Raw genomic sequence first — 26,654 nt, forward strand, 5'->3', positions numbered from 1 at the left:
AAGAACTCGCACTAAAGATGTCCTAAAAGGAGACAGAACTCATTTGGAAGCAATCTCCTATGAGTGGCAAAAGTCAGGAATACAGAACAATAAGAAACTGAGATAATTGAACTGCAGTCTGAAAGATATAAAATAAATATGTTTGCAGTGGTCAGAGACACAATAGAAGGGCTTAAAATCCTAGAAAAGAATGAACTGTTAGGGAAAGACCAGGCAAGTTTTGTAGAACCAAATAGGACTTCTAGAAAAGGAAAGAAAATTGATTAAATAGCTACTTAGAGATAGCTGACAAGAAACCTGGAAGGTAAATCTAGGGTAGATACTCAGAAAGCAGCAAAAATTGATAGAGATGGGAAGTGAAAGAAAAGAACAAGGCGGAAGAAAGAGAACCAACATATAACCAAGGATGCCAGAAGGAAAGAAAAGAGGAAATGCAGAACAGATAAAGTTTGAAAAGGTAGTGTTTGAAAAAATTTCCAATTTGATTAAAATTTTGCATAATGAAACTTGGGCAGAATAAATAAAAATAGACATTTAGACACAAGTAAAAATGAATATCAGAGGCAAACCACACACACACAAAATCTTAAATGCAATTAGAGAAGCGATGGAAGAAATTTTCACATACTGAGGTATGGGGAAGCCACTCTGGTCTATATGTGATTTAACTTAAACTTTATGCTAACCTCAACAGGCTGTTTTGTGGCCTGTCAGGTATGCATTGCTCATCTGCTTTAACCATTAAAGAAAAGAATGCATTAAAAAAATCAAAATGGAGTAACTGTGGTTCAGGCATTCAGGATGGAACTGGGTGGCCATTGTGGATGTGGTTTCAGACATGTTCTGTGTCACCAAGAACCTGAATTTTCCGAACTGTATCAGACTCAAGGACACCACCAACTATTCTCAAAACAATATCTGCTAGCAGCTGCCAGCTGCAACCTTATGGTCTCAAGGTCTCCTCTTGTAACTATGCAACCATCTTGCACCCAATCAGTCCTTACTTAACAAACACCCTTATTTTTTGCCAGCTACAGTTATAATTCTTGACCAACACATTACGTAATTTTGTGGTTTTTGCCTTTATAAGCCTCCCCCATTTGGTAGTCCAGTGGAACATAATTCAAGTGCTTCTTGAATCTGTGTCTCCTGGGCTATAGTTCTCAGTTTGGCGCAAATAAAATTCTTTTCTATTCCTATTATAGATTGGTTTATTGATTATTTCCATAGACAGAAGGAAGACATTTATCTAGAGGAGTAATAACTAGACCAACAACAGCAATTATAGGATCTAGAAATCAATGGAATCGTATTTTAGAATATTAAAGCAAAGTAGCTGTCAATTAGAAACTATACAAAATAAACTATCATCCAAAAATAAGAAAATAAAAAAACTGAAGAAATATAATTTAATACTCATAGGGTCTTTTTGAAAAAAGTACTTGAGCATGTCCTTTAGGAAGAAGGAAATTGAACCCAGAAGGAAAGAGTGAGATGCAGTAAACAATGGTAAACAATGTAATTAGCAAATTTGAGTGTTTAGATTACCAAGGAAGCACTGACTTCATAAAATAATAATAATGACAAATTTGTAAGGTATAAGAAATAAAGTTGGAGTAAGATACTATATAACAGTGAAAATGGGATGAAGTGGTAAATTTTTTTAAGGTCTTTGTGTTTGGGAGAAGGATAAGAGCTGTCATATTTGACTTAAAGGCTCAAAAAGAAAAAAAAAAGTAAGGTTAACCAGTACAATAGAAATAGGATCCAAAGCAGTCTGTGTGGTGAGGAAAGAATAAAGAAGAATATACAAATGGCCAATAAGCACATCAAGAGATGCTCAACATTGTGATCCATCAGGGAACTGCAAATCCAAACCTCAGTGAGATACCACTTCATACCCAGTGGGACCACTGTGATCAACTAACAAGTGTTGGGGAGAGATCAGAACCCTCATACACTACTGTTGGGAATGTACAAGTGAGCATCTAGCTTGAAAAACACTCTGGAAGCTCCTCAGAAAGTTAAACTTAGAGGTACTCTTTGATCTAGCAATTTTACTCTTAGGAATATGCCCAAAAGAATTGAAAATATATATCTACACAAAAACTTGTAAATGAGTGTTCATAGCAGCATTATTCATAATTGCCAAAGGTGGAAACAATCCACATGTCTATCAGCTGATGAATGGATAAACAAAATTCAGTACATCCTTACAATGGGATAATGTTTGGCCATAAGAAGGAATGAAAGACTGATACACGCTACAGTATGGATGGGCCTTGAAAAAAGTATGTATGCTAAGTGAAAGAAACTTCACAATCACAAAAGACCATATAGCAATACACTGAGATTTGAAGAGGGGATAATTTATCATTCCTCTCTCCCTCTCCTAGCTTCCAAATGGTAATCTTACAACTTGAGAACTCTCCCTGGAAAAGTAAGAGCCCAGAAACTGCTGAGCCTCCCAGTCTCAATTTCCTTTTCCAGATTCATCAAGTAGGTAAGTCATTCTTTCCCCCATGGGGAGGAGTGAGTGATGGGGACTGGAGAAAGATGCCAGATATGGTCCTCCTATACTTTTTCTTCCTTTGTCTTGGCAATCCCTCTAAACATTGCATGGTACATTCATTTATTCATTCATTCACCAGGTATTTATTGAGCACCCACTCTAGGCAAAGTGCGTAATGAAAAATGTAAAGGCTGGGCTGCAGCCTCAGGGAGCTAGCATGTTGTTTGGGGGATGACAACACTGAACATCTTAACAGTTAAGCAGCCGTCAGCCCCTTTCAGTATTGGATATTCCAAAGCTCAGTTCTGAAATTCTTGTTGGCTCCATTTCCACTCTCTTCTTTGTTGATCCCATATCTCGGGACTGAAATAATGCCAAGGACTCCAGCCTCAACCTTTCCCTTGAATTCTGTTCTAGTCTGTCTCATTTTTAAAAATGAATATTTAAAAGTCATCTTAAATTCATCTCTAAAATCAATCTCTGATCTCCCTCCCTCCACCTCTCCCCAACCAAATCTGCTCACTTCTCAGTTTTCCCAGGAACTGGTATCTCCATTGGTCAAAAAACTTGAGGTCTTATCTTGTCTTTTCACGCACCACATCTAATCCACCTGAAAATCCTGCTAGTTTTACCTTCAAAATATGTCTAGAATTTTATACTATTTCACTATCATCCTGGACCAAGTCATCATCATTTCTTGCCTGGATTATTATTATAATCTTCTAACTCCCGCTTCTGCCTTGACCCCTAAGGTCTATTTCCAACACAGCAGCTAGAGTGAGTCCTTCTAAAGGTTAAGTCAGGTCATGTCATGTCATGATACACCCTCTAGTTGTTTTTCCTCGTACTTAGAGGAATATCCGAAGTGCTTACAATGGTGTGCAGTGTCCTACCTGATCTGGTCCCTGCTCCCTCTCTGACTTCATCTCCTACTCTTGCTCGTGTCCACCCCTCTCCCCTCACATTGGCCTCCATGTTGCTCCTCAACCCACTAAGCATGCTCCTGCCTTATGGCCTTTGTACTTTGTTCCATTTGATCAGGCAGCTCTCCCCCAGATATCTGCATGACCTCCTCCCTCGCTTCTTACAGGTTCCCACCCAAAATTAAGAGAGATCACCCTTAATGTTCCCCGCATCACTCATTACAGTATGATGTACCACGTATTTCATTACTTGTGTGTTTGAGAACAAATGCTCCAGGAGGGCAGTGATTATTTTATTCCCTGTGTATATTGTTGAATGAATGAATCATTCTATATCTGTTCAAGACATCAATAAAAGAAATGTTGTAAGGCAGTGCACATCTCAGTGTCAAATAAATGATATATACATTTTTTGGATATTAATGATATGTAATTTAATGATTTATATACTATTTTTGCCTATTATTATATATATATTCTTTTTCAGATTCTTTTCCATTATAGGTTATTACAAGATATTGAATATAGCTCTCTGTGTGTATATACTGTCCTATATACAGTAGGACCTTGTTGTTTATTTTATATAAAGAAGTGTGTATCTGTTATTCCCAAGCTCCTAATTTATCCCTCCCCCAGTTTCCCCTCTGGCAACCATAAGTTTGTTTTCTATGTCTGTGAGTCTGTTTCTGTTTTGTAAATAAGTTCATTTGTATCATTTCTTTAGATGCCACATATAAGTGATATCATATGGTATTTGTCTTTCTCTGTCTGACTGACTTCACTTAGTATGATGATCTCTAGGTCCATCCATGTTGCTGCAAATTGCCTATTATTTTTATTGTTATTACCATTCCAATAATTATATGCAACAGTCATCTGTTCGTTATTATATATAACAGGCAAGATTGATGTCCTATTATTTTATTTAGGTTAATAACAAAACCTGACATGAGTAATGGATAAAACATGAGGAAATGGGACAATTGAAAGGAAGAGAGTGGGAGTTAAACTTTCCTTCCTATATGACTTACATCATTAAAAAAATCATTTCATTAATGTGCTTCCTATTCTAGTTAGTATAGTCAATTCATATAGCACAGAAGTTCATTTCCTAAGTTAAATCTACAGTTTCCAGTTGGCATACAAAAAAAGTAATTTCTTATGAGAGAAAACATTTTGGTCATACACATGGTACACTGGAAATTGATTAGGTTTGATTAATCTGTCTTACAAAAATCTTTACAAAAATGAGTGAAAATATTTTAACAACTTCTGCTCTTTGGAATTCCTTACCAATATTATCTTGTTTACCTGGAGCCTCTTCTTTCTATAAGATGAATTACATTTTCATGACCAAAGTTAGTATCTATTTGAATTTTTTCTTAACAATGTGCTTAATTACAAAGGGATTTTGGCGTAAAAGCATGACTGATTTTAGCTAAGGCTCCTACTTAAGTGTTTTCCTAAATTTCTTTACATTGTTGTTAGACAATGTAAAGAAAGGAACATTTCCTGAGGTATAGAACCTAAGCAACAGAAATGAATGTGTTTATTCAACACATTTATTCAAAGCTATGAGCTAAACATATTGTGAGGAGCTGGACATTCAAAGAATGAATAAGACCCTCCTGCAAGGAGGTGGGTTACAAAACTGACTCAGTGACTGGAATGCACATTATTGATTTTAAACTCTGACCCTTTTTCATGGTCCTGGATGTTATTTGTAGGAATAGTTAAGAGAGCACAGGTTTTCTACAATCTTATGTAGTGACTTATAGTGACTGACTTGCTCAAGGACTGAAGAATACCCTAGAATATTCCTGAGATCACCATCTGTTTTTTATATATTTGCAATAATATGTTTTGTTTTTTGCTAGTGAAGCAGCAGTCTGTTTTATTTTTACTCTACAAGATGGAAGGGTCTTCAGGAGGATGCAGTGTGGGGTGCGGTATTTGGCAGTTTCAGTACCGCTGGGGAATCAGGCTTTAGGTAACCAGCTAGGTAACCATGCACAAGCCACTCTGGGTCTCAGTTTGCCCAGTTGGATTACAGCAGCAAGTCTCAAAGTTAATATAAATAACAGTCACCTGGGGATTTTGCTAAAATGCAGATTCCTATTCAGTACGTTGGGATGGGGCCTGAGATTCTGCATTTCTAACAAGCTCTCAGGTAACGAACACCCCTGCTGCTGGTCCGTGGCCCACATACTGAGTGGTAAGGGTGAGAGCAGCATCGTCCAATACAAAGATAAAGTGAGCTAGGTATGTAATTTTAAACGTCTAGAAGCCACATTAGGAAGGTAAAAATAAATAGGTGAAATTAGTTTTAATATTTTATTTAATAAAATATTAATATATTATAATATATAATAATAATATATTATTATAATAATCATATAATAAAAAATATTTTAACATGTCATCAATATAAAAATTATGAACGAGATGTTTTGCATTATTTTTTCCGTATTGTCTTTGATATCAGGTGTGTAGTTTACACTTACGGCACATCTCAATTTGGACTAGCCCCAGTTCAACTGCTCAATAGCCACACATGTGCTACCGTTTAGGACCATGCAAGGCTAGACCATCTCTGCTGCCAGTTTAAGTGCTGTTCAAGTTATGCTCCTTACATGTCAAATTGACTGTTGCCTCCAGGTGGCGCTAACGTTCTTTGTTTCATCCCTGGGGATAAAATTATTTTTTTCCACTTGGGTGAGAGCTCTACAAAAGGTCACTTAATATATTTACTTATTTACTCATCTAGTCCCTTCTCTTAATTCATTCATCCTATAATATATATTTACAGGCTGTACTAATGGTTAGTATATTATATTCTCTGTAACTTTGTCCAATAACTAAGTACAATAAATTATCATTAATTATGCCAAAGTAAATTACAGAAGGAATGCTTAAAGTCATTTTTAGGAATGTTATCCATTCTTGGGGGGAGGTGCTATATAAGGTTGATCCCAGATTATATAATATTTTTAGACACAGGATGGTGACCAGCTATTTAACAGAGCAAACGTAGAAACAGGAAAATTGCTGACTAGGATACAAAAGATTTAAATAATAACTTTGTGACATGGTTGTTTTATGAAGAGGAGGAAAATATTTCTCCTCCTTCAGTTTTACCTAATACAGGATGACTGGTAGTCTGTACGGTGATTTAGGTGTTGAATTTTCTGGAAGGGAAATGATGAATATAAAAATCTCTATTTCAACTCTATAATTTTGCCTATACTCCAGGCATGCTATATACTTAGAGATTACATTTTCTAGAAGAATAATTTTAACACTCAGACTTAGTTTTAAGAAGGTATGTCCAATGCCCAAGTTTTTTAAAAGCTTGGTATTATTTCTTTTGTCTGCTTGTGGCTCTAATGATAACTAAAATGTCAGGTGTACCATGAACAAGTAGTGTAAATGTGTTAACCCATCCTCACAGTAAACCAATGAGGTAGATACTTTTATTACCCCCACATTTGAAGTGAGGAAATGGATGCTCTAGAGATTAAATAATCTGTCCTGGGCACGTGACCATTAAGAAGAGACAGAGTGTGAACTCACATCCGGTCTGTTGGACCCTCAAGTTCATTCCCTTGCCTACCATACTTATTGAGGAGGCTCTCTTCCTCTGTCTTAAGCTGAATTTGCTGATCAGTCAATAAAAAGTACAGTCTACAATATCCAAATCTATAATATCTGTGAGGTTGTCTTTTATAATGAGGTTGTCTTTTATAATGATAAGCCATAAATGTTTAAAACAAGGTCAGAGAGCCAAAAGCTCAGGTATCTTTGGTCTTAGTTCTCATTTGACTTGTGACTCTCTATACCAAGTCACCTAAACTCTATTTTCTATAAGACAGAATGAATGGGGAGTCTCTTTCACGGATAGATAGGTTGAATTCATGACATGATTTCATGACAACTCATGTCACAAATACAAACTCCTCCCACTTGACCATTGTAAAAATATACTCATTATATTGTTTCATACATAGATTTCCCAACAGTTATGTGCTTTCTTTTTGATGCATATAGTACAAAATGGCATGTGTGCATGCGCTCATGTGTATGTGTGTGTGTGTGTGAGAGAGAGAGAGAGCAGAATTGAGTTCAGATCCTTTCTTTGCCACCCTCTGGCTCTGTTATCTTGGGCCCCTTAGTGAAGCTCTCTTGGAACATCAGTTTCCCCAACTGAAAATCGGGGTTGATGTATTTTTTTTTCCTCAGGATGTGGCATGAGAATTAAGTGAGATGGTATATGCAAAGTCTCTAGCATATATAGCATATAGCATGTATAGCATACAGTTTAGTTAATACTTAACAATGTTAATTTTATAGAATGATGAGATAGAAATATTGGCAAGCTACATCCATACCTGCTTACTTTACTTTTTAGAGGAGCTTGATATCTGCTAACAAATGGAGCAAAAAAGTGAGGCTACTCCCCAGGCAAAGAAAGTCTACTCCCCCCAATTCCCCAAATTCTCAACTTTTTATGAAATTGGGCCAAGTTCATCTAATTTATGCAGCAAACTGCTTTAGTTCTTTACTTTGCCTTGGCAATGAAAACTACTCTCTTAAGTCATCTTGTTGAAGGGCTTATGAAGACATTATGGTACTTGGCTCCCTATCTTATCCAAGTTGCCTGGATGAAAAATTGGTCTTTCCTTCCCATCTTTCAGACAAAGGATTTATAACTACTTTAGCATATTATTGAAGCAAAGAGATACGACAGAAACGTTACTCTGGGCTGACTTTTATAGGTCCTGATTTGGATGCAGTGCTTAAAGTTCACAGGTGGAAAAAATACATTGTTTTAAAAATGTACGCATTTCCTGATATAAAAGGAATGATTTTCTTTTTGTTTTTTTTTTTCTTTTCTTTCTTCTCTTTCTTCTTCTTCCTCCTCCTCCTCCGTGTGTATGACTGCATCTAAGAACATACAAATCTTGAAACATTACACTGGATTCTTGAAAACAGGCTCAAATGATTTTCCTCCTTAAATACCCTCTTTTGTTGCTGGTCAGGAACAAAGCCACCTAAACCCCATGGTCACAGTTCACTTCACACATAGGGAGAAGAAAACTCTGTTTTAATCCCCTGAAGATGCAGAGACAATCTGCTTCTGACACTAGAAGGGGATCTTGGAAAAAAAGATTCACGGATAGAACGGATGATCTCAGAATATCCTCCAGGGACTCAGAAGGTGCCCAAACAAATATGGAGTATAAAAGTTTCCCTGTGTCATGCGTTTGGGAAAGGAGTGGAGAGTTGGAGAAAGAAGGAAAACTTTATCAAGGAGAGAGGCAGACAATGGCCAGACGTGAATGATATCTTAAAATGGATAAGGGAGATTCAAGCATGGTGATTAGATTGTATACAAGGTTGAACCGAGAGAGAATTTTCCCACAAAGGAAGTTGGGATCTGCTGTCCTTTCTGCGGAGCAGCTCTGAAGTAGATAGTGACGTGTGGTGAACTGGTGGTGGGAGACAATCCAGAAATGGTTTCCCTTAGCCTCTACCCCCCCCCCCAACCTTGCATTATTGAACGGCCGAGGGTAAGGTGCAGGGGTGCAGCGGCAGTATCAATAGTACAGGCTTTGTAAGCACAAGAAAGTGAGTGTGAATCCCAGCTCTACTCCTGAGTCTAGCAAGTCACTCAGCTCTCAGAGCCCCAATTTCCTCCTCTGGAAATGCAAATAATATCTGTCCCAATAACCTAACCAAGTTGTTGTGAGAATCACATTAGGTAATGGAGAGGAAAGTGCTGTGCAAATTATCAAGCGCTGCAAATGTAGTCTAGTGATAACAACAACCCACAGAACTGATGAATCTCACGTCTGTGGGTTTCTGCAGATCTGAGGTTCAGGTTCGCTGATGACCTCTCCTTCCCTTATCTTTGTCAAATAACAGGTGGGAGGACTTGGTCAGCCTACATCAGATGGAATTAATCATATTCCAATGTGGAAGAGTCAGCCAACACCTTGCCCTCAGGCTCTCTTGCCCTATAGCCCTGATCAGAAGCATGTTTCCGTACTCCCTACTATGTACCAGACCCCAAGCCAGACAACTTACCTAGGCTTTCTTACTAACTCTCTGGTTTGCGGAAGAGAAAACGGAGGATCCAGTAACGAAGACACTTGCTCAAGTTGACACAGCTGTTAAGTGGGAGGACCAGGATTCTCAGGCAGGAGCTCTTTCTTCCCCACAGGGTACAGGGGCAAGTATGGTTTTCCCTAGTTTTCCCCACCTTACCTTTTCTCTCCTCCTCCTTATCATCCTCCTCTCTCCTCCCTCTCTTCCTCTTCCCCATGTCTTCTCCTTCTTGAGGTATGAAGCTTTCTTTACTAAATAAACACAGGAAATTTAAAAAGGAATGAAAATACAGGTGAGCAGGAGTAGAAACTCTGCTAAATGTGGCTTTTTCCAGAGTCCTCAGGGAAAGCACCAAAGAAGTAAACTCTTGAATATATGGAGTTTCTGTGGTGTGTACAGCCTACATGGGTATATGCCTGTCTCTGTAAGAGCTTCTTGCTTTAAAAGTATTGTTCCTAGGGATCCCTCCTGCACTGTTGGTGGGAATGTAAATTGATACAGCCACTATGGAGAACAGTATGGATATTCCTTAAAAAACTAAAAGTAGAACTACCATACGACCCAGCAGTCCCACTACTGGGCATATACCCTGAGAAAACCATAATTCCAAAAGATACATGTACCACAATGTTCATTGCAGCACTATTTACAATAGCCAGGACATGGAAGCAATCTAAATGTCCATCAACAGATGAATGGATAAAGAAGACGTGGCACATATATACAATGGAAAATTACTCAGCCATAAAAAGGAACGAAACTGAGTTATTTGTAATGAGGTGGATGGACCTAGAGTCTGTCATACAGAGTGAAGTAAGTCAGAAAGAGAAAAATACCGTATGCTAATGCACATATATGGAATCTAAACAACGGTACTGATGAACCTAGTGGCAGGACAGGAATAAAGATGCAGACGTAGAGAACGGACTTGAGGACACAGTGGGTGAAGGGGAAGCTGGGCAGAGTGAGAGAGTATCATGGACATATATACACTACCAAATGTAAAATGGATGTCTAGTGGGAAGCTGCTGCATAGCACAGGGAGATCAGCTCGGTGCTTTGTGACCACCTAGAGGGGTGGGATAGGGAGGGTGGGAGAGAGGCTCAAGAGGGAAGAGATATGGGGATATATGTATACATATAGCTGATTCACTTTGTTATAAAGCAGAAACTAACACAACATTGTAAAGCAATTATACTCCAATAAAGATATAAAAAAAATACAGACCAAATAAAACATAACTACATTGAAAAAAAATTGTTCCTATTAATTACACAGGAAATACATGAATACATTTTTATTGTAAATTTAAAAGGTTGAACATTACGGATCAAGTTAAACTCTCTTTTGACGCCTTTTATCCTATTTCCTATCCCAGATGTAACTATTACTATCATTTTAGTATATATTTTTCTAAAACTGATAAAAATTAATTGTATATAAAAATTATATTTAAATTGAATTATTTTTCTTAATTTTTAATTATAAAGATTAATTTTATATCTTATATATATAATTTTAAATATTTTTCTAAAATTAAATTAAAAATTAACTTATGCATATTTAGCCACAAATATTTATGTATTTTATTTTTACATGTGTGGCATCAGTTGTACTTATCATCTTGTGGCTTGTTTTAAAAATTTGTATTCAATAACATATCTTGGAGATAACCTATGTCTGGCACATTTATTTACCTCTTTCTTTTATTGAAGTATAATTAATTTATACTTCAATATTGTGTTAGTTTCAGGCATTGCCTTGTTTCTTTACTGCTTCGTAGTATGAAGCCTTGGTAATTTAAATATCCCCCTGCTAATGGACTTTTAGGAGGTTTCCATTCTATTGCAAACAGTGTTCAAATGAGCAATCTTGTACTCATATGTGAGTGTTGCTCTAGGGTAGATACTATAATGTTGTGAATCTGAATATAATGAAATAGGTTGATTGGCTTCCATCCTCCATCTAACGCCTGTTCTCAAAAGGCAGTCAGCTAAAAACCTCTTAACGATGATTACTTGGCATTCTCTCATTTCAGCAGATTGTCAGTTTCGTATGATATAATTTTCATGATCTTTATTTTTGTGCTTTTGTGATATAACAGACTGACTGAAAAATGTTGTTTGCATCATTCTTACAATAATCAACTCTGCACTTGACATGGTTGAGTGGTGTGTGTGTTTATGTGTGTGCAGTTAAGGAATTAATAGTGTCATCCAAATTGCTCTCTCAAATGGCTGTAATTAACTTATGCTCCTGCTAGCACTGTCCAAGAAAACCCATTTCCTAAACCTTCACCAACACCTGATATTTTCAAACATTAAACATTTTGCGAATCTAATGGGATGGGTGAAAATGACATTTTATTATTGTTTTAATTTGCATTTTTGACCTAATTTTCTTCGTATGGCAGAAATGTCCTCCTTAGGGAATTCTTTTTTTTTTTTTTAATTTATTTATTTATTCATTTATTTTTGGCTGTGTTGGGTGTTCGTTTCTGTGCGAGGGCTTTCTCTAGTTGCGGCAAGCGGGGGCCACTCTTCATCGCGGTGCGCGGGCCTCTCACTGTCGCGGCCTCTCCTGTTGCGGAGCACAGGCTCCAGACACGCAGGCTCAGTAGTTGTGGCTCACGGACCTAGTTGCTCCACGGCATGTGGAATCTTCCCAGACCAGGGCTCGAACCCATGTCCCCTGCATTGGCAGGCAGATTCTCAACCACTGCACCACCAGGGAAGCCTCCTTAGGGACTTCTTACATCCTCATTAAGCAGTGGGGAGTCCCTTCCCCAGATCTGTTCCATCCCAGCACCCCCAGGTGTGGGCTAGAGAAAGTGCCTGGAGCAGTGGTGAGGTCCAGAGTTGCACACACAGCCTCCGCTCCCCCAGGGCTCTGGATTCTCTATTGGAAATTCTCGTAGCATCCCAGTCCAGCTCTGGACTATCAGGCTGTGTTTAGAAGTTCTTCAGAGATGCTGTAAGATGATCACATGCTCAGTTTCTCCGTGTTGTTTGTTTACCTATTGTAAGCGTTATATTTTATGCCTAATATGTCAATTGTTTTTAAACATGGGGACCTACATTGTGGCATTTTAACAGTACGCATATATTTTCTGATAATGAAAATACTGCATGTGCATTTTTTAACACCTGAAAAAGTTTTAAAGAAGTATAAAGAAGTAGAAAGCTATCTTTCACTCAAAGGCAACGATGGTTAAGGTGAAAATACACGTTTTGAAGAAAATAAGTTTTCAGATAGAAGCATATCTGTCTTCTATCCAGATTTTACAAGTGTCTCCCGTACTCATTTTTTTCACCACTCAGAGAGGTCGTTTTCTCTTTATTTCCTCTGTTATTTTGTTTATGAGTGTATTCCTGTATCGCTCATTTGGAATATATCTTTTTTAAAAAATTTATTTTATTCACTTATTTTTGGCTGGGTTGGGTCTTCATTGCTCCCCGCAGGCTTTCTCTAGTTGCGGCGAGCGGGGGCTACTCTTTGTTGTGGTGCACGGGCTTCGCACTGTGGTGGCTTCCCTTTGCTGTGGAGCACGGGCTCCAGGGCGCACGGGCTTCAGTAGTTGTGGCACGTGGGCTCCGTAGTTGTGGCTCGCAGGCCCTAGAGTGCAGGCTCAGTAGTTGTGGTGCACGGGCTTAGTTGCTCCGTGGCGTGTGGGATCTTCCTGGACCAGGGCTTGAACCCGTGTCCCTTGCATTGGCAGACGGATTCTTAACCACTGCACCACCAGGGAAGCCCCTTGGAATATATCTTTATACTTACTGTTTAAACCTGGCAAGAGGTGATTACTCCTCTCACATGTCTACTAAAAGCTCATCAATCTATGAGGCCCTCTTGGTTGAGTGGGACTTCAGACCCTGAGGGTCTGTGTGTGTCCTCAGGGTAGACAGGCCTCTTAAACTACCCTGAGTAATAAGGTAACTTCATTACTATCTCACAGTTTGCTCAGGGACAGCACCTAAATTGCACAATGGCTGAGAACCCCAACTGGCAAGAGCGCAAGCCCTTTCCACAACTGGTGTTGGGGAGCATGACCTAAGGAGAAGCCTGAGGCCCTGGGAAGAAGTCTAGCGTGTGTCCAGATGGGGTGTAGGAGAGCAGTGTCTCCAAGTTTCACAGGGGCCTGAGCCTGCCCAGTGTCCCAGCTCTTCTGCTGAACTCCCAGACTGTGCCAGCTGGGGAGACAAAGACTCCTTCTTGCCCCCCACGCCCCAGTGCAGCCAAAGGGAGGGTCAACTGGCTGTTAATTATGCACACCGAATTCTTGGAGAGAGTTCTTCTTCCATAAACACAGAAGCTTATTCTTCATATTATGGCTAAGGTAAATGCACGAGGCTGCATAATTTTTCACAGTTGGATAGGAGGAATGTTGAATTAAATGCTCTGATTCATTTCAGTTCTATTGTGAAAATTATTTGTTGGCTGCTACTTATTTCCTTTCTTGATCCTCGGTTTATTTAATTGACTCTGAACACACAGCGATGATTGAAATGGTTTGCTTCAGAACAGATGGTTTCATGCTATTATATAGAAAGTGCTCTGAAAGCTCCAGCTTTATGAACTGGCGCTGTGATTCCTGGCAGCAATTATTTTAACAATTAAGACTTATTTCCCAATATTTGTTGGCACTTAAAAGTGCCATTATATCTTTGGATCAGTTGGCTGAAAGCAGTGGTTCCCAATCAGTGCATCAAGAATGGAGGTGGATTGTACAGGCCAGGGGCTAGCTTTTAGGAGAGCTGGTGAAGATTCTTATTTTGCTTGTAATTTTGGCAGCGTTCTCAAGGGAGGACTCAATGTTCGAGACTAAAATGCTTGTGCTGGGATTACCACCCTCAGAAGAAAGCTCTAAATTCCAGGGTGTGCATGGTAGGATAAAGGTCAGAGAGCCAACTGGATGTCACGCCTAGCTGTGGCCTTGGAAGGGCCACTCTAAGTAGATGGGGGAGTAGGAAGGGAAACAATGAGAGAGGAGAAAGGGGAAAGAATACGAAAGGAAGAAGGAAGAGAATGAAAGGGGCTCAGGGTGGTGAAGTTCAATGTCAAGGCTGCCTAGCACTAGCAAAGACTTCTGGCTGGGGCACATGGGGCCTGACGTCACCCTGCTTTTACTCACCAGCTAAGTAGACCAGGACACAGGGCACCTCAAGTCCCTGAGAGCCTTCCTAATTCTCAGGAAAGTTCCATTTAGGCTAGTGTGGCCCTGGAGGGATGAGCAATGAAGTCCCCTTGGCTTCATTGCTGAGCTCCTTTGTGGAACCAGAAAGTGACCAGAGGTTCAAAGATCCATTACCTACTCTATTTAGAATTCCACTCTAAATAGAAGATGGGGAAAAAAATGTAGGGAAAAGACCATATCCAGGAAAAAGCATGTAAATATGCACACTTACTATAAGGATTAATATAGATGCTGGAATAGGACTTGAGCTTTGTGAGCTTTCTGGCAGCCAAAGCAAAAAGGGAAATGCCATCAGTGACATAAACCTCATTATCAGAATGGTGGGAGCATACCAGTCCTTTAAGGGGAAATAAAAAAGGTTTTTCTAGTACTTATACAATAAATTCTTCAAATGAGATTTATGTAGGGAATACTCAAATGGGTAGTACATAATGATCCTAACAATGTTTTTGTGGTAAAGGCAGTAATAGATATTTCTTCATAAAAGTTAAGGACATGACCTTAAAACGCAACACAGTGAAGGTAAATTGTGAAAGGGCCTAAGGTGATGTGGTCCAACTAAGAAATGCTCTGTGGATTTGGCTTTATTTAAGCCTAGAATTTTAGAGATTCTAACAGAATGGAAGAGCTAGAGCTCTTCAAATGGTCTCCTGTACTTCAATTTTAGGCTATTTCGATACGAGTTGGGGAGCAAAGAGTGTAAGGGAATAACACTGCTGATGATACTGTTGTCTGCCTCATCGTTTGAGGGTGGAGCCATGTGTGCAGTCATTACTATCCTTGCTAAGTATGAGCAAAATACATCCTACTAAACATGACTTATGGAGTCAGAAGAACTAGGCTAGAGTCACATTATGATATCTTAAATTTTGTGCTTGTGATGCTTGTCGTATTTCATCTCTTTGAAAAGTTTCCTCATATGTATGTAATGAGATAGAGAAAAATTATCATCTTAATGGCTGTTACGGGAATTCATTTTAATGACCAGCTGTGTCATTTAAGTCTCTCTCCTGCAAGTGACAAAAAAAGCTCAACTTAAAATGGCCTAAGGAAAAAAGGGAGGGTTTTTTTGACTCAGTAAATGAAAAGTCCAGGGATAGGGCTCATGAATTAGTTTCCTAATTGCTGCAACTTTGGTGGTTTAAAATAACAGAAGTTTATTGACTCATAGTTCTGGAGGGCAGAAGCCCAAATTAAGGTGTTGGCAGGGCTGCACTCCTTCCATACACGCTGGGAGACCTTGCCTCTTCTAGCCTCTGATGGCTACCTGGCATTCCTTGGTGTTCCTTGGAACCACAACTAGAACCACAATTGGAGTGATTATGGTTGTGTCACTCCAATCTCTGCCTTCATCTTCACACCAGCTTCTCCTCTTTGTGTCTGCTTTCTCTTCTTCTGTCTGCATTTACTCTCTCTCTCTCTCATAGGAATAAATGGGATTACATTTAAGGCCTGGATAATCCAGGATAAACTCCTTGCAAGATTCTTAACTTAATCACAGGGTTTTTTTGCCTCATAAAGTAATATTAATTTTTTGCCATATAAGGTATCATTTACATGTTCCAGGGAATAGAAGGTGGATATATCTTTGTGGCCACCATTCAGCCCATTGCAGTTGGCTTCAGACATTGCTGACATCAGGCCCAAATTACGTCATCAAGACTTGGTTTCGTACCATCGTTCAGCTATCTTTGGTGTGTGGCTTCGGTCTCAGGCTCCATTTATTGCAAGATGATGGCAGCAGCTCTAGATTTTATATCCTCTCTGCTTCATATCTGTTGAAATCAAATCCTCTCTCCCAGAAGTGTCAGTGAAAGTCTCATAGGGCATCCTTGTATCTGGGGAGTCACTCATCTGTTCCCAAACCCGTCACAGTGACCAGGGGAATGTGAGGCTCTAATTGGTTTGGTCTGAGTCATATGATTATGGTGTCAGCTCTTCTGGGACCACATGCACTGGGAATTGGGGAGAAATGGCTCCCTAAATTAAAATAAAGGCTATTCCCACAAGAAAGGGAAGTGGATGCTGGGTGGCAAGATAAGGAAACAAAACAAAACAAATTTTAAAACTCCACAAATATCTACTACTTTAGCTTAGTTGATAAGTTGCTTTAGTAAGCCTGTTATTCATGTAAAAGAAGGAAGCTATTCTATGTAATACAGGAGGGAAAGGAAAGTTTCCAGGGGAAAGATCTGATGAGTGGAGCAGGAGATGAGACTCAGGAGAGGTCTAATTGAGGTTTTGCAGAGCTGTGTACTGTGTAAGATGACCCTTGAGGGGCTTCATGAATCTGATAATTCTAGAAATATGATATGTTTGGTTAAATCAACTGGATTTTTCTTTGGAATGGTGAAGGATTGTGTTTGTATCAAGCTTGGGGTTTGACCAAAGTATAGTCAGCTCTTGTAGATGAAGTTGAGAGTAGAGACCACCGTTATATATAAAACAGGGCTAATGACCTTATCTTCATAGGACTGTTGGGCGTCAGTTGAGATCTAGGGTATGAAAAGACTTTCTAACTGTAAAGGGATATACTCCTGGGAGGTACCCTTGTGGTGTTCTCATGACTTTCCTCATGAGTTCATATCCGTGTAGGCCTGTTAGTTTTCCTCTGCATCACGCCCAGGCACTTATCAGGGAATCAGTCAAGAATGTAGATGTATCTGCTGAAATTCCTCTTCCCACCAACAAGAGACCTCAGAGCACATCTCTGCTGATGGTAAGGCATCTTGGTAATCAACACTGCCATCCACAGTTTATTGTGTGGACAACGATGCAAGGGTTGAAGCAGAGTTTCAACAAAGTGGAATTCTTATGTTACCTTATGTCAGGGACCCTTTACCTGGGACACACCCATAGGCATGTTGCATCTGTCAATCTACTAAAATTGTGTGCAGAATGTGTGCACAGAATTATTTTTTTTTAAATGTAACCAGTGGCTGTTTTGAAGTGCTAGGACTTTTTTCAGTGTTTCCATATTTTATTTATTTATTTATTTATTTGGCTGCATTGGGTCTTCGTTGCTGCACGTGGCTTTCTCTAGCTGCGGTGAGCAGGGGCTACTCTTCGTTGCGGTGTGAGGGCTTCTCATTGCAGTGGCTTCTTTTGTTGCGGAGCACAGGCTCTAGGCGCACGGGCTTCAATAGTTGTGGCACGTGGGCTCAGTAGTTGTGTCTCCTGGGCTCTAGAGAGCAGGCTCAGTAGTTGTGGTGCACGGGCTTAGTTGCTCCATGGCATGTGGGATCTTCCCGGACCAGGGCTCGAACCCGTGTCCCCTTCATTGGCAGGCAGATTCTTAACCACTGCACCACCAGGGAAGCCCTGGTGTGTGCAGATGCATGCACGTGCTTCTCGCATTGTCCTGGGGAGAGGGTCCACAGCTTTCAGCAGATTCTCAGAGGAGTCATGACCCCTCAAAGGTGGAGTACTATTGACTCTCCTTGTTTATGGTAATGGGGCTTTGGTGAAAGGTGAATGAAGAAACTTGAGAATTCTGACCCCACTCAGTTTTCAGCTCACTTATCCTGGCTCTTCTCTGAGGCTCTGCAGTGCCACTCAAACACTCCATTTTAGGAAGAAGCAAAATGTTTTGTTTGTGTTTGGGTGCTTGTTCCTTTTTTGAAAAAATTAAGTATTTCGTATGTATGTTTGCAGTTAGAAAGGTAATACTACTTTTAGAGAATTCAGAAACGAAAGAAAAGCAGAAAGATGCTTTAAAAATTATTTAAAAACCTCCTGAAGAAGTTTGCTGGCAAGAGAGATAATGAGCATGGCCTTTGGTGTCAGATACACTGGAGTTTGTGTTCTGTGAAATTTGGGGAAAGTTGCTTAATCTCATCAAGTCTGTCTTCTCATTAATAAAATTGAAATAAAAATTGTACTTACCTCATAGGTCCTTGGGGATTACATGAGAAAATGCATGTAAAGTGCTTAGCAGAGTGCCTGGAAGGCAGTAAGTGCTTAACACATGATAGTGTTCTGTTGTGACTGTTATTTTCTTTTCAGTCTTTTTTACATATTTGAGATCATATTGTGTTTACAGTTTCATATCCTGCCTTTTATCTCTTTTCATTGTATCATTACACACTCTTTGTAAATGTTAGTTTTAATGGCTACATTGTATTAAACACAGGAAATATACAGACATTCTTTGACTTACAATGGGGTTATGTCCCCGTAAACCCATCTTAAGTTGAAAACACATTTAATACGCCTAACCGACCAGACATCATCGCTGAGCCTAGTCTACCTTAAATGTGCTCAGGTCACTTAATGTTAGCCTACAGTTGGGCAAAATCGTCTCACACAAAGCCTATTCTATAATAAAGTGTTGAATATCTCATGTAATTTACTGAATACTGTACTGAAAGTGAAAAACAGAATGGTCGTAATGGTACAGAGTGGTTGTAAGTGAATCAGTTGTTCACCCTCGTGATCGTGTGCTGACGGGAGCTGCTGCCCTGTCCAGCATAGTGATTTGTAGAGAGGATGGTACGGCATAATCACTTGCCTGGGAAAATACCAAAATTCAAAATTCGAAGAGCAGTTTCTACTGACTGCCTATTGTTTTTGCACCGTTGTAAAGTCGAAACATCATAAGACAGGAACTGCCTGTACTCACATTTACTTGACAATTTCCCCGTTGTTGGATATTGGGGGTGTTTTTGATTCTTAACTACTATAAATGTATATTGTCATGAACAACTTGTTGGTATTTGTTGGTTTCCTCGTATCCAAGTCTGATGGTCCTATCAATGTATTTTAGGCAAATGCACTTTTGAAACCAATCTGATCATGCAGAGCACTGGGGCTTTTTTCAGAGGATGTATGTGATTGCTGGAAGATAGTTGAAAGACTGGGAGATGGAGAACCATCATGGATTTCACTTGTGACGGCTCCTTCTGGCCACTGGGAACTTCGAATTCTAATAGTTTCAATTCAAAGCAAAAGGACGGGGACTTCTCTGGTGGCACAGTGGTTAATAATCCGCCTGACAATGTAGGGGACACGGGTTCGGTCCCTGGTCCGGGAAGAGCCCACATGCTGTGGAGCAACTAAGCCTGTGCGCCACAACTACTGAGCCTGCTCTCTAGAGCCCAAGAGCCACAACTACTGAGCCCGTGAGCCACAACTACTGAAGCCCTCGTGCCTGGAGCTCGTGATCTGCAACAAGAGAAGGCACCGCAATGAGAAATGAGGAGCCTGTGCACCGCAACGAAGAGTAGCCCTCGCTCGCCACAACTAGAGAAAGCCTGCGTGCAGCAATGAAGACCCAACGCAGCCAAAAATAAATATATTAAAAAACAAACAAACAAAGCAAAAGGAAAAAAACACAGGAGAGACCAAGAAGTTGTATAACGATATGAGCTTGCCAGTTGAAATAGAGACCCTCTAATCATAGGCTTAAATAAGTTAGACGTTTGTTTTCTCTCTCACGTAATGGTTCTGGTATCTGGTATCATGGTCCAGGACTGATATGGTGGCTTTAGGGACCCATCCTCTTTTCATCTTATTTTCGTCCTCAGAGTTCAGAATGGCTTATGCATCCAGCTTGTGGGAGTGGACAAATGGGGAAGAAAGCAACTGTTTACTCTTTAGGAAGAAGCATGCACCACTTCAGCTCATATTCCATTGGCCAGAAAATAATCATAGGGCCACACATAGCTGCTAGGGAGTCTGGGGTATGTAGTTCTAATTCTGGGCATCCTTGTATCCAGCAAAGTATCAGGGGTTCTATTTCTATAGAAGAAGAGGAGAACTGATATTGAAGGAGAACTAGCTATCTCTGCCACATTAAAAAGCTGTCTCTTTTTAATACAAAAAGTAAACTTGAAAAGATCCCAGGTGTGGGTGATAATGGGGCAGAAAGAGAGTGTAAGTACTGCTACTAGAGCAATGAAAGTGTTAGGGGTGTAAATCACGTTTGCCTGTATATCACCCCTCCTCCATCTTATTTAGATTCAGTTTCTCTTCTAAACTAGATGATTGGACACAATTTCTCTTGCTTGTTCTTTTTCACTCCTTTTTGTTGCCCTTCTTCCCACAAACTCCTGTTTTGATAATGTCTTTTCCGTTCAATACGCATTCAGAAAGTGCTGGGGATGCCAAACTATGACACCTCCCTTTGAAGGACTGAGGGGCTTACAGTCACATAGACAATGAAGCGTGATTAGTGTAAATAAGAGATAGCATACTCTGCTGGAAGTCAGCACAGGGTACTGTGGAAGCGCCAGGGATTGAGGAGCTTTTTCTAACTAGAGTGGAGATGAGGACTGGTCTAGAAAGATTCATAGATAGGTGGTGCTGGAACTGAATCCTTTTTTTTTTCTTTTGGCCACACCGTGCGGCTTGTGGGATCTAAGTTCCCTGACCAGGGATTGAACCTGGGCCACGGCTGTGAAAGCACCAAGTCCTAACCATTGGACTGCCAGGGAATTCCCTAGAACTTAATCTTGAAGAGTGAAAAGGTGTTTATCAGACCACAAGGGTGTGATGAGGAGAAGAAACAGAATGAAACACAGAAAAGCATCCTCCTTGTGTGACTCATGGTTGTAAGATAATAGAAGACCAATTCAAATGGGTTTAAACATAAAGAGCATATTTGTTGGCTTGCACAATTGAAAAGTCTAAAGGGGTGGGAAATGCAGGGCCAGCTTCAGAAGCAGCTGGATCCAGGCACTCATTGGATGCCATTATGCCTGGGGTTCTTGCTTTCTCCAGGATTCATTCTTTCTGTTGGCTTCATTTAGGCAGGATCTTCCCAGATCCTGGCAGAGATGGCAACAAAAATTCAAGTTTCAATCTAGTTTCTGAGATGCCCCATGAAAAGATAGCTTGTTTTCCCTAATGGTTCCAATTAAAATGTCTAGATGACCTCTGATTGGACATATGTCCAATGCAGAATATGAGTGTGGTGGAGCAGCTCCTAGCAAACCACATAAACTGAGGGTGGATTGAGTGCTGTTTCCTGAAGGAAAATGGGTGATGTTAGCAGAAGAAGAAAAAGTGGATGTTGGGCAGGCAGGCAAAAACATCAGATGAACATGAGAGTTTATTTAGGGAACTAGTAATCCTGGATGGGTAGAGCAAGGGACCAGATGATGGAGGGCTTTGGATGCTCTTGTGCAGAGCATGGATTTTCTTAGGTGGGCAGTGGGGTACCACTGAAGGGTTTTAATCAGGAGTAACATGGTCCTTTGATACATTATTGGTAACTGAAGTTCGTAGTTTACATTAAGGTTCATTCTTTGTGTTGTACATTCTATGGGTTCTGACAAATGCATAATGGCATGTATCCAGCATTACAGTGTCATACAAAATAGTTTCACTGCCCTGAAAATCCTCTGTGCTACACATATTCATCCTTTCTTCCCTCTAAACCCCTGGCAACCACTGGTCTTTTTACTGTCTCCCGAGTTTTACCTTTTCCAGAATGTCAGATAGTTGGAATCGTATAGTATGTACCCTCTTTAGATTGACTTCTTGCACTTAGCAATATGCATTTAAGGTTCCTCCCTGCCTTTACATGGCTTGATAGCTCGTTCCTTTTTATTGCTGAACAATATCCTACTGTATGGATGTACCAAATTTTGTTTCCAATCCATTCACGTATTGAAGGACATCTTTGTTGCTTCCAAATATTGGCAATTTCATGATTGCCAATTTGTGCACAGGTTTTTGGGTGGACATAAGTTTTCAACTCACTTGGGTTAAATACCAAGGAAAGTGATTGCCGGATCAAACATGGCCTTTTGACTAACCCTCTTTTATTTGCACAGCACTCTCACATTCATTAATTGACTTGATTTTCACAGGAGCTCTCTGAAGTTGTGAGGCCTATATTATTATTCCCACTTTTTATGCAAAACTGAGGCTCTAAGACGTTAAGTAAAACATATAAATTCACATAGTTGGTGAATGTGTAACCCAGGCACTTCTTAATCCAGTCTCTTCACACGGCCTAAAGTTTACAATAAAGCAATTAGCTCTAGCCAGAATAATTCTCATGATCTCAGCCCAAACCACTCAAACAATGAGACTGGGCTGGTCCCAGCAAAATGGGGAAGCAGTAAGGTTCTTTTTCATGTGTTCCTGGGCCCACACCCAGAGTCTGTCTTTCAGACAGACATCCTCTGGCCTTCTCCCCAGGATCAAAAAGGCATCTTTACTGTTACCCTGGAAACTGCCCAGTAATTGGACGGGAGTTTAACCTGATGAAGTCATTTGAGTAATTGTTATTACTGATGACTCAATGTGCCACCCCTCCCAGATAAAATGTGCATTTTCATAGTAGCGTTTAATATCTTCACTCAAAAAAGTTTAAAAAAATGTGGGAATTTTCAGCACCAGGCAGAGCTTAGGGGGCAGAATGCGATGAAGTGAATTCTCCCAGTGCTCCACACATTTAGTTCACACTGAATGTCTCACCCACAGCTAATGGCATTTATTCTTTCATTTCATTCCTAGATGCAGAGATTATCCCCATAGAATGGGAAGAAGGTATCAGTGGACAAAATGACTTCAGTATGGTCACATGTTATGCCAGGAACAGCCTTAATTTCCCCATCAGTCATATTTATTAGCCTCACAGGTTAATTACCCTCAGTGGGACATACCACATTTATTGAGTGGTGGTGACATCACAAGGGGATAGTTTAGGAGTATTCTAGCTGCCTTTATTTAATCTCCAAGCCATTACAAATAAACATACAATCTGAATAAAAACAGTGTCCTAGTTACAAAGATGTAGCTTCAGGACAAATCTCTTCCAAGCAGGTTATTGGCCTTAAGCCCCTTCTTTGTAGAAACTCTGTAGTTGAGAAAGACTCCTTCATAGGATTTTAGAAAATAAAACAAACATTTCTAGCATGAATTTTGACATGATCCCTCAAACACTGAAAGAGTAATGTCTTGATTATTACAATGGGTGGCTGGCCTCCATCCAGCATACTCTATTTTTACTACTAAAATGACTCAAATTCCTTCCTTTTGCCTTCAAAATTTTAGTAGTCAATTTTTAAAAATTTTTTTTAAAAATTCAAAGCCCTGGCCTTGGGCACCTCTGATCTTATGATTTGGGTAATCTTGGGAATCTTACAGTAAATGAAGGCTTTGCTTGCCTGAATATGATTCTTGTTTTTTTGAAAAAGATAATTTTTCTGGCTTTCAGTCTACCTGAGTGAAGTTTTACCTGTTTCAGGGATCTCAGGGTAGCCGTTGCCTGTACTGTTGTTGGGTGAGGATAATGTAACTTATCCCCAAAAGGCATAATCTTTGGGTGGTAGTGATTTTTCAAGGGGGAGGTTTTAATTTAGTTCATTTTGAGTGCCAGAATCTAGATGAGGTATTTGGGGTTCACCCAATGTGAGAATGTTACATTGGTGGAACATTTAATTAATATATCTTTCAACGGCTCCCTTAACCAGAATAAAGTGTAAGCTCCTTAATCAGGCTTCAGGGCCCTTCCTGATGTACCCTTCTAAGCATTCCAGTGTTTCCCTAGCCCGGTACTTAGTACCCATGTAGAACTTGAGTCTGCATTGTAAATGTTGTTTACCATTCTATCTCCCCTGCTAAGCTGTAAGCTCTGTACTCCCATTCCTGAGCACAGGGTAGGGAATTCTGTAGCAATCCATAAATACCAGCTGAATGAACGAATGAAAGCAATTCATGAAAGAACCCAAACTATGGGGTAAGCTGTAAACACTTTCCTAAACAGTTAGCTTAAACAAATGTCCTAATAAAACAAAAGAACAATATTAAGTATGGGAAGAGTATGGGCCTGGTATTAACTTGTCTCTCCTCACTGTGAATGCAGGAACCCCTTCAGTGGAGAGAAGTCAGGCGAATCATTCTCCCTGGTTCCATGTGCCTTGGTTTATTTTCTTTCTTGTCTTTGGCTTTTCCTTGTCCAAGAGGCTCTTCTCTGAGCCAGACTCCTCTGTACCCTGTGCTTGTGTGCACCGGAATGGGCTCTTCCCTTTATCAGGGTTTCAATGGAAATCACCAGGACTTCTCAGTCTGTCTGAATGAAGTTGTGCAAAGTTCACAGTCTAAAAAGACCCTATTTCTATAACCTGGGTTCTTGTTGTTTCTAATTTGTTATTGTAAGACCTCTGCCTGGGACTTCCCTGGTGGCACAGTGGTTAAGCATCCACCTGCCGATGCAGGGGACACGGGTTCGATCCCTGGTCTGGGAAGATCCCACATGCCGCGGAGCAACTAAGCCCATGCGCCACAGCTACTGAGCCCGTGCTGTAGAGCCCACGAGCCGCAACTACTGAAGCCCACACACTCTAGAGCCTGTGTGCTGCAACTACTGAGCCCATGTGCCACAACTACTGAAGCCCACACACCCTGGGGCCTGTGTGCCACAACTACTGAGCCCGCGTGCTGCAACTACGGAAGCCCGTGTGCCTAGAGCCCATGCTCTGCAACAAGAGAAGCCACGGCAATGAGAAGCCCGCGCACCGCAATGAAGAGTAGCCCCCGCTCGCTGCAACTAGAGAAAGTCTGCACGCAGCAATGAAGACCCAGTCAGTGCAGCCAAAAAAAAAAAAAGACCTCTGCCTGCCCTAATCTTGAGGAAGCCTGGTGCTATACTCAATGTTTCTGTCCTCCCCTCCCCCCAATTCATATGCTGAAACCCTAACTCCTAAGGCGATGGTGTTAGGCGGGGCCTTTGGTAGGTGATTAGGTGATGAGGGCAGAGTCCTCATGAATGAGATCAGTGCCCTGTAAAAGAGACTCTGGAGAGCTCTCTCACCCTTGTACCAGATGAGAACACATATGGGCCCCTTGCACCACATGAGGAGAAGATAGCCATCTATGAAGCAGGAAGCAAGTTCTCACCAGACACTGAATCTGATGGCACCTTGATCTTGGCCTTCCAGCCTCTGGAGCTGTGAGAAACAAATATCTGTTGTTTAAGCACCCAGTTTATGGTATTTTTATTATAGCAGCCTGAATGGACTAAGACATCTGGTTTCCTTCAGTGTGCCCTCTGCAGAAAGCAGAGGCCGGTTTCCTCTTCCTGAGGCAGTCCTTTCACTGCTCCGCTCTGTCTCTTAGCTTTACATAGGAGCAGGGCTGGTGTGGTCAAAACCACCACCAATGCCATTATCACCAACACCACCACCATCAGCACCATCAACACAGGTCACTTAACTTGCTCAGCTGCAGTGCTAAGTGTCCCATCCATGTTCATTCACTGAATCCTCACAGAAGCCTTAAGGAGTAGGTGCCAATATTATAATCTTCCTTTTAAGGCATGGAAGGACTCTGATTTGCTAAAGGTCACATAGTGTTAAATGACCCTTGTAGTCTGGCTCTAGGGCCAATGCATTACACCTGCCTGGATTTTTCTTGGGACAACTTCCCCTCTGGACTCTGTGTCACACTAACAAATATCCTGCACCCTCCACCATCCTAACTCTAGCAGCCAAAGTTTTTAATGCTATACTCACCTTCCTGTGGACTTTATAGGCAGAGTCTTGAAAGCAAAATGTTTTCCTTTCATGTGGTCTTCGTTTCTTTAGTCTGCCTTTCTTTTTTGCTGATAGTCAGCTCTTGACCTTGTGTTGAGTGATCCTTGGGTATTGGGCACTTTTTCCAGCAATAAGAGAATCCTGCCAGAGGGAAGATGCTGTGATAGTAGGAAGCAGTGGGGGTTAAGTTTAGGGTGGAGCATGTTGGGGAGCCTCTAAGGGAAAATACAGGGAAAAAAGGTCTAAGACCCTTTGGTATAATATTGCAGAGTGATGTAGGCTTCATACCTTCCATTTCTACCACTCTTTAGAGTTTTCAAAAACAGAAAGTCATCTGTCTTTACAGCAGCTTCATGAGCTAGGCAGGGTAGGACTTGGTGCTTCTTTTTTGCCAAAGAGAAAACAGCAGCTTAGAAAGTTAAACCATTTG

At 40.5% G+C, this 26,654-nt stretch overlaps 1 protein-coding gene across 5 annotated transcripts in view; it reads left to right on the forward strand.

Annotated features, from left to right (window-relative positions):
• The window catches only part of KDR (kinase insert domain receptor), a 200,754-nt gene that overhangs the window by 9,549 nt on the left and 164,551 nt on the right, over positions 1–26,654 (forward strand). For all 5 annotated transcript variants that reach the window (XM_057547058.1, XM_057547059.1, XM_057547060.1 and 2 more), the window contains exon 2: positions 2,397–2,503. The gene's annotated coding sequence lies outside the window, so the exon portion shown is untranslated. The remainder of the gene's footprint in view (positions 1–2,396; positions 2,504–26,654) is intronic.

This window comes from Balaenoptera acutorostrata, chromosome 5 (assembly GCF_949987535.1).
Source record: "Balaenoptera acutorostrata chromosome 5, mBalAcu1.1, whole genome shotgun sequence".
NCBI lineage: Eukaryota > Metazoa > Chordata > Mammalia > Artiodactyla > Balaenopteridae > Balaenoptera > Balaenoptera acutorostrata.